The 13,241-nt window shown below is 42.8% G+C and overlaps 1 protein-coding gene across 4 annotated transcripts in view; it reads left to right on the top strand.

Moving 5' to 3' along the window:
* LOC128687706 (zinc finger protein 271-like) overlaps window positions 1-13,241 on the top strand; it is a 47,784-nt gene that overhangs the window by 23,625 nt on the left and 10,918 nt on the right. For 2 of the 4 annotated variants that reach the window (XM_070079928.1, XM_070079929.1), the window contains exon 2: window positions 9,515-9,647. The exons of the other annotated variants lie outside the window; for them this stretch is intronic. The gene's annotated coding sequence lies outside the window, so the exon portion shown is untranslated. The remainder of the gene's footprint in view (window positions 1-9,514; window positions 9,648-13,241) is intronic. 4 annotated transcript variants of the gene reach the window in all.

Below are 13,241 nucleotides of genomic sequence, written 5' to 3'. Positions count from 1 at the left end.
AAGAACAGCTTCCTTGATTGCCGTTTTCTTGGCCACAATAGTAGCGATGGTTGATTGGGGTTTGGTGTACAACCTGGCCAGCTCGGAGACACGCACTCCACTTTCATACTTAGCAATAATCTCTTTCTTCACATCCATAGTAATTCTCACCCTCTTTGCTGTAGGTTGGCACTAGAAGCTTTCTTGGGGCCATGGTGACTTATTTTGCAGGTGCAATCACTAAAAACGCTGTGATAATATGAAATGTTCCAATTGTATGTTTGGATGGGACCACGGTGGCTGGCTGGCTTGTAAACACTGGCCACAAGTGGACGCGTCTCGAACGGAACGAATTGTGTTGGTCGAATTTTTTAGCGCTAGTCGAGGCAAAATTTTTGCGTTAAAATGTATCGCTAGTCGGATTTAACGTTAGACGATGCCATCGTTGGTCGAGGGTCCACTGTATATGTTTTCTTTGTCATTCATTCAACATTGCCACGATAAGCCTGAGTCGCCTAGACATGAGAGAATTGGTGTGCTCACTCACTATGTGCCATATTAACCCTTTCAGGGTTTCAGACATTCTAGTACGGCTTACGCATCAGGGTTTTTGACGTACTAGTATGCATAAATTCTAGCGCCCTCAAATCTAGTGAGAGAAAGCTGGTGGGCCTACATATGAAAGAACGGGTCTATGTGGTCACTGTGCGCAGTATAAAAAAAATCCTGCAGCACACAGTGCATAATGAGAAAAAAAAACTTTGGCCGTGTTTTTGGATTAAAACAGCGGCTTTGCACTGTATTTTCGTATCGTATTTATTGTTATATTCTAGCATTCCTGGTCTCATTTTATAGAATGGAAGACATATTACAGAAATTGAGATGATTTTGACCGATTTTACAATGAAAATTACCTTCAAATTGAGCTCAAAGTAGCAGAAATGTTCGATTTTTACCAAAGTTCAAAAGTAAACAAATCATGCTAAGCGTCCAGTACACGTCAACTGGTGAGTCTAATATTCTTTCACAAGTGCGTCGATATTATTTATACCATTTCTACACTAATGCAGTAGTCTGCATAACAGTAAATCTATTTTTTGTGAGAATAAAATTTCAAAGTGAAAAGCAAAAGAATGTAAGAGGGGCATGGGGACGTGACTAATGAACAAAGGAAATGTTATTTTAGTGCCAGGAATGTCTTTCTTGTTTATTCTGGACCCTATTTGGAAATTGGCATCTTTTGAAATTTGTGTGAAATTGGCAAAATTGCTAAATTTTGACCACTTTATTGGATAGTTGAAATCGGTAAATGTGTGGTTTCTTGTACTCATTTGATAGAAAAAATGGAGTTCTAGCGAAATAGTTATAATTTTTGTCGACTAGTACACTGGAATTTGGCCGAAAATAGGGCTCAAAGTGGGCAAAATCGCCGATGCGAAAGCATCGTCGAGTAAGTTTTCCATCAAATTTTATACTTTTGGTGTCATTATGATCGGGAAAAGATTCTCTATCTTTTCATAAGAATTTTTTTTTTTTTTTTTTTTTTTTTGAAATTTGGGAGACCCTGAGAAGAAGTCTGGGAGAGGGCCTGGGGACCCTGAAAAGATTAAAAAAAAGTGGGGATGCCTGGGTGCCATATGCTCTTTTTTCCTATTAAAAAAAAACTATTTTTTTTTTTCTCAAAATTTGGGGCGCTACACAAGAGAACGTATATATACGTTTGGACCGTTTAAGGGTTAATGACAAAGAACTCGGTTAAAGTCATTCATCCTGAGCGTGTCCACGCAGCCTGAGTTGCCCTGCCACTCCATGTACAGCCAGTGTGCCATTGTTTACAAGCCAGTGAAGATGATTCCACGCGTACATGTGATACATTCTGTATTATTCCATTGTTTTTAGTGCTTGTAACTGCTAAATAAGCCACTATGGGCCCAAAGAAAGCTTCTAGTGTCAGCCCTGTTGTAGAGGGTGAGAAATACAATCGTTCCTCATTTATCATCGTTAATCCGTTCCTGGAAGTGTGACGATTATCGAAAAAGACGATTTTCGAATCAATTTTCCCAATAAGAAATAATGTAAATACAATTAATCCGTTCCTAACACCCAGAAGTATTAAAACAAAAATTTTTTTTTACATGAAATATAGGTGTAGTACATAAATAATGCAATGGGACATGATGAATGAAACATTAACAGATAACACTTAGCTTTATTGGCAATTCTTCTTAGTGTATGGAAGACTGGAGAAGGAGAGACATTGGATTAGTTACTGTTTGGAAGGGGAATCCCCTTCCATCAACACCTCAGGTACCAAGTGCTTTTCTGGGGTTATTTCTCTTCTCTGTTTCTTAATGCCACTAGGACCAGCTTGAGAGTCACTGGAGTCCTGTCTCACAAAATAAGTGTCCAGAGAGCTCTGTTTCTGGCATCTCTTTAAAACTTCCCTAAAATGGGCCAAGACTCTGTCACTGTACAAGTTGCCAATATGGCTTGCAACATCCTTCTCAGGGTGGTGTTTCTCCATAAATCTTTCCATCCTACTCCTTAATTTCTGAAGAAGGCACCTTCTTCCATCTCTCTTCCTCTTCCTCTGCAGCAAGATTCTGAGCTGTGATCTGTTCCTGTTCCTGCTAAAGCTCTTGCGACTCCTCAGCTGGCCAGTTCGGCCACACATACGCTACTTTCATATTGTTCAATGATGTTTTTCTTAAATTCAATCATATTTCTCACTTTCTTTACCAAAGGCTTGGCACTAGGAGCTTTCTTTGGAGCCATGGTAGCTTATTTAGCACTTTCAAGCACTAAAATGAATGGAATAGTATTATGAAATATTTTGTATGAACAAGTGAGGGGACCGTCGCTCACTGGTAAACAATGGCACACTGGCTGGGAAGGGAGGCCGAGGCAGCTCAGAGTGTGAGTACGCGTCCCAGACGAAAGACGATTAGTGAGTAAACCAGCCATTTGCGAGCCAATGTTTGGATGAGAATAACGAGATGATTTCCGAAAAGGACGACTATCGAGTCAGACGATTATTGAGGGACCACTGTACTATTGAATTCAAGAAAGAGATCATCACAAAATACACAAAAGTGGGGTACATGTCTCCAAACTGGCCAGGTTGTATAACAAACCCCATACAACCATCGCTACTATCTTGGCCAACAAAAAGGCAGCCAAGGAAGCTGTTGTTGCAAAAGGTGCAAATGTGCTTACAAAACAGAGATCACAAATACTCGAAGATGTGGAGAGAGTGTTGTTGGTGTGGATCAACGAGAAGCAATTATCAGGAGATAGTGTTTCACAGTCAATTATATGTGAAAAGGCAAGGTAGTTGCATGATGATCTAATTAAGAAAATGCCTGGAACTAGTGCTCATATTGGTGAATTTAAGGCCAGCAAAGGTTGGTGTGAGAGATTTAAGAATCGTAGTGGCATACAGTGTGATAAGGTAAGGTGAGGCTGCCAGTTCTGACAAAAAAGCTGCTGAAAAATATGTGCAGGACTTTGAGGGGTACATAGAGGCTGAACAATTAAAACCCCAACAAGTGTTCAGTTGTGACGAAACAGGCCTGTTTTGGAAGAAAATGGCAAACAGGACCTACATTACTCTTGAGGAAAAGGCACTCCCAGGACACAAGCCTATGAAAGGCTAACTCTCATGTTTTGTAGTAATGCTAGTGGGGATTGCAAAGTGTAGCCTTTACTCATGTATCACTCTGAAACTCCCAGAGTGTTCAAGAAAAACAGTGTCGTCAAGCCTAAATTGTGTGTGATGTGGAGGGTAAACAGTAAGGCATGGGTCAATAGGGACATTTTCCTCAATTGGTCTCATGACTTGTTTGGCTCCAGTGTGAAAAAATGCCTCCTGGAAAATAAATTGCCACTCCAGTGCCTCCTGTTAATGGACAATGCTCCTGCTCATCCTCCAGACTTGGAAGCCAAAACAGGTGTGGGAGTTTAGTTTCATCAAAGTTAAATTTTTGACTCAAGAAATCGTAATGACACGATTGCAAACAAACGATTACGATTTCATGAGTCATGTTGACGGCAGTGAGGGGACTTGAGCTAGAGTTCGTCACGGCCACGCTAGCTGGAGATTCGTCTGTAAAAACTTGCATTTGCAGTCACAGTGGTGCCTATGCTAACCTTCCTATGGTGTAGAAATATACCTAGTTGGACGAATCTTATTGTGGCTAGCTGGTCCAGTGGCTAACGCGACAGTCTGGAGTTTTGAGACTCTCTGACCGCGGGTTCAAATCCCGCCCGTGGTATTGTTTGTTTAAATTTTTGCCCCATAACACCACTCCTCTCCTCCAGCCCATGGACCAGCAGGTCATTTCAAATTTCAAAAAACTGTACACCAAAGCAGTGTTTCAAAAGTGCTTTGAAGTGACCTTAGACACTGAATTGACCCTAAGAGAGTTCTGGAAAGATTATTCAGTATCCTCAGTTGAATAAACCTTATAGGTAAGGCTTGGGAGGGAGTGACTTGCAGGACTTTGAACTCTGCTTGGAGAAAATTGTGGCCAGAATGTGTACAAGAGAGGGATTTTGAAGGGTTTGGGGCTAACCCTGAGGAGCCTATGCCAATTGTGGAATCTGTTGTGTCATTGGGGAAGTCCATGGGGTTGGAGGTTAGTGGCAAGGATGTGGAAGAGTTGGTGGAGGACGACGATGAAGAGCTAACCACTACAGAGCTGCAAGAGCTTGAGGTGCAACGTCAACAGACCACAACTCAGGAATTTCCCTCAGAGGAGGGGGAAGAGAGATGGAGGAAGTTGCCTTCTTCAAAGATTAAGGACATTTGTGCAAAGTGGACTGAAGTGCTTACCTTTATGGATGAACATCACCCTGACACAGCTGTTGCAAGCCGTGCTGGCAACATCTACAATAACAATGTTGTGTCCCATTTTAGGGAAATCTTAAAGACATGCCAGAAACAGAGCTCTCTGGACAGATTTTTGGTGCAACAGGGGTCCAGTGACTCTCAAGCTGGTCCTAGTGGCATTAAAAAACAAAGAAGGGAGGTAACCCCAGGAAAGGACTTGGTACCTAAAGTCCTTATAGAAGGGGATTCCCCTTCCAAACAATTGTAAACTCCTCCATGCTCTGCCCTCCTCCCATCTCATCACTCATCAAATATGTCTTCAATAAAGGTAAGTGTCATTTTATTAATGCATTTTTTCTGCATGTCTCATTGTTTTCTGTATAGGGAAATTTATATTTCATGTAAAAAAAAATTTTTTTTTAATACTTTTCGGTGTCTGGAACGGATTAATTGGATTTCCATTGTTTCGTATGGGGAAAATTAACTCGGATACAACAGAATCGGTTAAAGACAAGCTCTCTGGAACAGATTAATGACGTTAACTGAGGGTCCACTGTACCTACTTACTGCTAGGTGAACTGGGGCAGCAAGTATAAGGAAACATACCTAATGTTTCACTTGTGCCAGGGATACATCCTGGACACTCAGTGTGTGAGCTGAGGATGCTACCAACCATGCCATGAACATCCATTTTCTTTTCTTTTCATTTTTGTAATTTGTTTTCAAATATAAACATTACAATATTGTGTCCTATGCATATTGGTTGTGTTATTTATTTTAGCACTCACATTTTGTCACACAAAATTCCACAAAACAATGTAGTTGATGTACAGTGGACCCCCGAGTTTTGTGATTAATCCATTCCAGAGAGTCTGCCAAAAGATGAAATTGACGAATGGTGGAACTATTTTCCCCATAAGAAATAATGGAAATAAAATTAATCTGTTCCAGACACCCAAAAATAAAAAAAAAAAATTCAAATTAAATAAAAATTTACATACAGAAAACAATGAGTAATCAAGTACATACATATATAAAATAATAACAACATTACACTTACCTTTACTGAAGACTTCTGGGTGGATGGAAGATGGGAGGAGAGGAGAGGATGAAGGTGCACTATTGTTTGGAAGGGGAATCCCCTTCCATAAAGACTTACAGTACCAAGTCCTTATCTGGGGTTACTTCCCTTCTTTGTTTTTGAATGCCACTGAGAACAACTTGAGAGTCACTGGACCCCTGTCACACAATATATCTGTCCAGAGAGCTCTGTTTCTGGCATCTCTTTGGACACAACGTTGTCATTGTACATGTTGCCAATACGGCCTGCAACAGCTTTGTCAGGGTGAAGTTCATCCATAAATGTTTGCACTTCAGTCCACTTTGCACAAATGTCCTTAACCCTTTCAGGGTTTCGGCCGTACTAGTACGGCTTACGTGCCAGGGTCCTTGACGTACTAGTACTCATAAATTTTAGCTCCTTCAAATCTTGTGAGAGAAAGCTGGTAGGCCTACATATGAAAGAATGGGTCTATGTGGTTAGTGTTCACAGTATAAAAAAAATCCTGCAGCACAGTGCGTAATGAGAAAAAAAAACTTTGTTTTTGGATTAAAACAGCGACTTTGCACTGTATTTTCATATGGTATTTATTGTTGTATTCTAGTTTTTTTGTCTCATTTGATAGAATGGAAGACATATTACAGAAATTGAGATGATTTTGACTGGTTTTACAATGAAAAGTACCTTGAAATTGAGCTCAAATAGCAGAAATGTTCGGTTTTTACCAAAGTTCAAAAGTAAACAAATCATGCTAAGTGTCTAATACATGTCAACTGGTGAGTCTAATATTCTTTCACAAGTGCGCCGATATCATTTATACCATTTCTGCACTAATGAAGTAGTCTGTATAACAGTAAATCTTCTATTTTTTGTGAGAATAAAAATTCAAAATGGAAAGCAAAACACACACACACAGTGTGACTTTGTCAATGGTCCAAGTCGGACCGAAACGTCGTCGTAAGCTTCTCTCTTTTATGTGCGGGTTATTTGTGTATTGTTCCAGTCACGGTATTGTGCCTTTTTGTTATTTATTTATTTATGGAAAGCAAAAGAATGTAAGAGGGGTGTGAGGACATGACTAATGAACAGAGGAAATGTTATTTTAGTGCGAGGAATGTCTTTCTTGTTTATTCTGGACCCTATTTGGAAATTGGCATCTTTTAAAATTTTTGAAATCGGTAAATGGGTGGTTTCTTGTACTCATTCGATAGAGAAAATGGAGTTCTAGCTAAATAGGTATGATTTTTGTCGACTAGTACACTGGAATTGGCCAAAAATAGGGCTCAAAGTGGACAAAATCACTGATGCATAAACATCATCGAGACCGCTAACTTCGCGAGAGCATAATTCCGTAAGTTTTCCATCAGGGAAAAGATTCTCTATCATTTCATAAAAAAAAAAAAAAATTTTTTTTTTTTTTTTTAAATTTGGGGGACCCTGAGAACAAGTTTCTTAGAGGGCCTGTGGACCCTGAAAGGGTTAATTTTTGAAGAAGGCACCTATCTCTGTCTTTCTTCTCCTCCTTTGAAGCAATTTCCTGAGCTGTGGTCTCTTGGTGTTGCAGATGAAGGTCTTGCAGCTCTTCAGTGGTTAGCTGTTCATTGCAGTCCTCCACCAACTCTTCCACATCCTCCAAACTCGCATCCAACCCCATGGAATTTCCCAGTGACACAATACTTTCCACAACTGGTGCAACGTTGCTTTGGTGTACAGTTTTTTGAAGTTTGAAATGGCCTGCTGGTCCATGGGCTGGAGGAGAGTTGTATTAGGGGGGAAAGAACTTCACTGTGATGAAATGAAACTCCTCCACCATTTGATCTTCCAAGTCTGGAGGATGAGCAGGCGGGAGAGATGCATGATTATATACACCTGGAAAATCCTAGAGGGACTAGTACCAAACTTGCACATGAAAATCACTCCCTACGAAAGCAAAAGACTCGGCAGACATTGCAACATCCCCCCCAATGAAAAGCAGGGGTGCCACTAGCATGTTAAGAGACAGTGCAATAAGTGTCAGGGGCCCAAGACTGTTCAACTGCCTCCCAGCATACATAAGGGGGATTACCACTAGACCCCTGGTTGTCTTCAAGCAGGCACTGGACAAGCACCTAAAGTCAGTACCTTACCAGCTGGGCTGTGGTTCATACGTTGGATTGCATGAAGGCAGTAGTAACAGCCTGGTTGATCAGGCCCTGATCCACCATGAGGCCTGGTCACAGACTGGGCCACAGAGGAGTTGACCCCCGGAACTCTCTCCAGGTAAACTCCAGGTAAATTATCAGGAGGTACTTGAGTCCCAAAGCATTCTTAATCATGTACTAGCCTCGTGTCAGGACCTGGGGTTAATAATTTCAGGGGATAAAACAAAGATACTCAACAGGCGTCCTCCTCGGCAGAGAGGCACAGTTTGTCTCTTCTAGAATATGTAAGCAGATACAGGTATCTAGGCTTTGAGGTTCCACTACTTGGACCTGTTGTAATGAGACTTTGTCGCCAATACAAAGAAAGGCTGAGAGCACTTAGAGTTGTGGCAGGTTTTCATCCCAGGTATGGAGCTAATGTAATAATTGTGAAAATGATGTACCTTGCTTATATTAGAGCATTGGTTGATTATGTGGTTCCACTACTTGCACTCGTGTCTGACTGGAAGCTTTGAGGGCTGGAAAAACTGCAAAACAAAGCAATGAGGATCATCCTAGGATGCCCCCATACTGCCAAAATTTTAATTATGCTGAAAGAACTTAATATTCCAAGCATTAGAGATCATGTTACTGAAAGAAATATCCTTATTGGGGTCAATATGCTTAGGTTAGCCCATTCAAACTCCTTGCACAGAAGCCCTCCAAACTTTCCTCAGCACTGGTGAACATCCTTCCAGATGGATCGAAAAAACTGGAACCGACCTCCGCATGAACCATCTACATGATCTATGTCAAGTTAGGCAACAGAGACATTTCCCTGCTCTATGGGATATTACCCCATTCCAAACTACCATTCCTCCATTTCCCCCCATAACTCTTCTTAAATCACAACCAAAGCTTCGTCTTGAAGCCAAACATGATGCCTTAAGCTGTATTGATAACTTAGTCACACAGAACACTCTTTCACAAATTATTTACGTTGATGGATCTGTTCACCAGTCCACTGGTGCAGCTGGTAGTGCTGCTGTTGTCATACAGAGTGATGTCTCTCATAAAGAAATTGGAGCACGCATTAATAACTGGGCCTCTACCCTTCAAACAGAACTGTTTGCCATACTCCTTGCACTCAAATGCGTCCATGTATCTAAGGTTGACACTTTAATTGTAACTGATTCTCTGTCATCCATAAATGCTCTCAACTCATTAAGTATAAATTGTGGCATGCTTGTGTCAGAAGCCAGACATAGGTATGGTAAGATTGTGGACAGTGGAGTCAGAGTGCACATGCTGTGGATTTCATCTCACATTGGTCTTCAGATGCATGATAGAACTGAGAAATTGGCTAAGCTGTATGCTTTCAAAGAGGGGGTAGATTACAATCTTGGGTTGTCAGTTAGCAGTTTGAGAACAATAATACGAAAAGAACTTCAAATGAACTTTATTGACTTAAGACTTAGGGAGATTGACACAAGTCAGTCCATCTATCATCATTCCATCATGCAGGAGGAGCCACATGTCTATGGTGCATTCAACAAGATAAGCAGACTCTTGGATGTCACTACCGCCCGGCTCCGGCTGGGTTACAAGTATCTTTGGCAGGTTAAATCACCACCACCAGATGTAGACCAAACGAAAGGTAAGCTTTGCCAGATGGACTATTGTCACACCTTGCGTCATTATGTACTGGAGTGTGATCAGATTAATGAATTTAGAAACAACTCACTCAGAAATGTTCAAGAAATGGCAAAGTATTTTATCCACAGTGGTATATTACAGACCATTCTGGAGAAATACCCTGACTTTGCTAGCTGTAAATAATGCATTACCATGTGTGTGTGTGGGGGGGGGTGCGTGTGTGTGTGTGCCTGTGTGTGTGTGTGCATGTGTGCGTGTACGTCCTTGTGTGTATGCATATATTTGTACGCTTGTGTGCATATATCTGTGCGCACGCGTGCTCGTGTGGGTGTATGACCCACTTAACATTTGTATTTATAACTCATTACAGTTGTGACCAGGTGTGGACATATCAGTGGTTCATTACTTTGTAATTTGTTCATGACTGCAACCATGTATAGGAATGAGGCTGATTCATTACCTTTGTAACTTGCCATGATTGTGACCAGATCTACCTGGAGTTCATTACCTTTGTAACTAGTTCAGCTATCATAACTTTGAGGTCCAGTCCCTGGACCCATTATGTACCTTTGTAATCTTTTGACTACCGCCCACAGGATGGGTATAGGGTGCATAATAAAGATATTAAACTAACTTGAGTTCCAATTTATTTTTCAGAAGGTATTTCATCACACTGGGGCCAAACACTTCATTTACTCTGTCAGGGTCGAGAGGCCCTCTCCTAAACTTGTTCTCAGTGTCGAAAATTTTTCTGAAAAAAAAAAAAAAAAGTTTTTTCTTATGAAAAGATGAGAGAATCTTTTCCCGATCATAGTGACACCAAAAGTATGAAATTTGATGGAAAACTTGCGGAATTATGCTCTCGCGAAGTTAGCAGTCTTGACGATGTTTACGCATTGGCGATTTCATCCACTTTAAGCCCTATTTTCGGCCAATTCCAATGTACCAGTCGACAAAAATCATAGCTATTTTGCTAGAACTCCCTTTTTTCTATCGAATGAGCCTCTTCAAGGGGGGCTCCTTGGCGTGGTGAAGAGGCTCTTGGTCTGAGGAATTAGACCTGTCGGTCTACTTCCTCAGACCAAACCTAATTACCCCCCAATCCCCCGTTCCCTATCCCATCCTCCCCATCCTCCCCTTTTTCCTTTCCTCCTCCTCCTCCCCACCCCTCCCTTTTGCCCTTCCTTTGTGGCCCTTTTTTTTTTTTTTTTTTTTTTTTTTTTTTTTTTTTTTTTTTTTTTACAGGCACGCTAGCTCCTAGGTAGGGGAAAGGGTACCGGGGTCCATCCCATTCCGTTGAGGTTCTTGGCGGTGGCGTAGTTTGCCGTGGAATCTGGATTGCCTGGGGATGTCCTGATCCCTCTCCGGTATCCCGGAGGGTGGCTTTGGGTGTCTCTCGGGCGACGGGTGTATCTCTGGAAGCCACCTTTCGGATTCCGGGGGTGGTGGCCGAAGGAGGTATGCTTTGTGGCGGATTTCCGGCCGCCCTCTCTTTTGTCCACCGAGGTAGCTCGGCAGATGTGAGGTTGCTATCCCGGATTGCCGGTTTACTGGCATGAAGGGTAGAGTATGGCACGGGTTCCATGCTGCATCTGCGCTACTTGCGGTGTTGAGGTCCTCTTGGGCGTGGAGGGAGATTTCTGGCCCTTTCATTCCTCCTAGGAACTATCCCTCCCCGGTCCCCCCTTTTTTTATTCTTTTTTCTATTTTTATTTTCTTTTCTTCTTTTTTTTTCTTAAAAACAAAAAGAAAGAAGTAACCTAACCATGGCAGCCCTAGTTCATGAACCTGCTACCCCCGGGCCCCTTCTTGATACCGCACCCCGTTCTGACCCCGCCTCGTCTTTGGACCACTCTTCGGACACTCCTCATGCCTCTGTACCTCTTGCCGGTGCTGTTTCCTCACCCGCTTCAGGTACTGAGGCCTCGACTGACCCCTTCGATTTATCTGACCTTCGCTCTCCTCTGACTATGCTTCCGGCCCCTCCCTCTACGGTGCGGCAATTTTCGAATCGCCGGCCCGTTCCACGTCGGACCAACTCTGGTCCCACGCCTAAACGACAACGACAATTACCTGCTGATGATACTTCTCCACCTTCTCGTTCTTCTCAGAAAAGATCGACACGTCCTTCACTACCTTTCCACGCTCAGTTTCAGACTGCACAATGGACTAAATTCTTCACTTTACGACCGACTTCCTCTACTGCCTATCTTTCTGACCACAGTATTGGCAAGGCACTCCTACGCCATGTTGGTAAAGATATTTCTTTTCATGCTCTTAAGAGCGGTACGCGCATCGTCACCGTACAGAATGCTACCCAGGCTCATGAGCTTTCTCGTCTTTCCCATATCGATACTGTTCCTGTAACTATTGAAAAGCATCATTCCCTCAATTCTTGTAGTGGTACCATCATTCTGCCCCATACCATAGTTCAACAAAATTTCCAGACATGTGGCACTGACATTCTTGAACAGCTGGAACTCCAAGATCTCCCAATCCTCAAGGTAGACACTTACGTTCTTCCTGCCCGCGGGCGGAGACGATACCCTAGCAATGTGGCTCGTTTAACTTTTGACAGCCGTGAACTCCCATCCTCAGTTCATGTAGCAGGACATCGGTTACAAGTTTGAAAGGTGATCCCTACACCGCAACAGTGTAGAAATTGCTGGCGATTTGGCCATCCAGCGAAATATTGCAGATCTATCGCCGAATGCCCAGTCTGTGGTGCCGATGACCATTCTAATACGTCTTGCAATCGACCTCCCTCTTGCCTTAATTGTCATGAGGCTCACCCTTCGTACTCTCGCCGTTGTCAAGTCTACTTAAACGAGCGGGAAATCCGTTACCTCAAAGAGGCAGAAGGTCTCCCTTATGTCATGGCAGTTTCTCATCTCCGCCTCCAAGGGAGACTACCTCGTGTTTCTTATTCCCGTGTTTCAAAACGTCCCCCCACTTCTGGTATCCCATCTTCTGCACCCACCTCTGTGGTTACCTCTCCCATAGTCACTCCTGTAGCTAATTCTTCTGCTGTCCTCGGCTCAGACGTCCCTACTTCAACGTCTCAGTCTGATCTTGCTTCTTCGTGTTCTCTCTCACAAGCCTCAGTAGCGACGAGATCTCATATGACACCTCCTCCCAATCGTCCCTCTACTTCTCAAAAGTCAAAAAAAGGTCCGTTAACACCTCCTACCCATCTTCCACCTCCTCATTTTCCCTTCCCTGTCTCTGTACCTGGTTCTCCCCCTCTCACTGGCTCTGTTACAAGTGTAGAGGTTCACCCTCCTCCTCGTACTGTACCTTCCTCCCCTGTTCCCTCCCAAGTTTCTTCCTCTTCGGCCACCTCCCAGGTTTCTGCCTCTTCTGTCCCCTTCCACGCTTCTCCAGTTCCCTCCACCCTTCCGTCCCCCCCTACCTTGGTACAGTCCATTACAGTTCCAATCTTTACTCATCCTCCCCCTACCATTTCCAATATTGTCTCCCATACGACGTCTCTGAATTCTGAAACACTTGAAGCAATCTCTGAATATATTGCAGAGACCAAACCATCAATGGACACTGATCCACCCTCCACTCCTTCTCTCTCCTCTACTCCATC

Source organism: Cherax quadricarinatus, unplaced genomic scaffold, assembly GCF_038502225.1.
Source record: "Cherax quadricarinatus isolate ZL_2023a unplaced genomic scaffold, ASM3850222v1 Contig45, whole genome shotgun sequence".
Taxonomy (NCBI): Eukaryota; Metazoa; Arthropoda; class Malacostraca; order Decapoda; family Parastacidae; genus Cherax; species Cherax quadricarinatus.
Note: the sequence above shows the minus strand (reverse complement) of the source record. Positions and strands in the feature narration are given on the sequence as shown.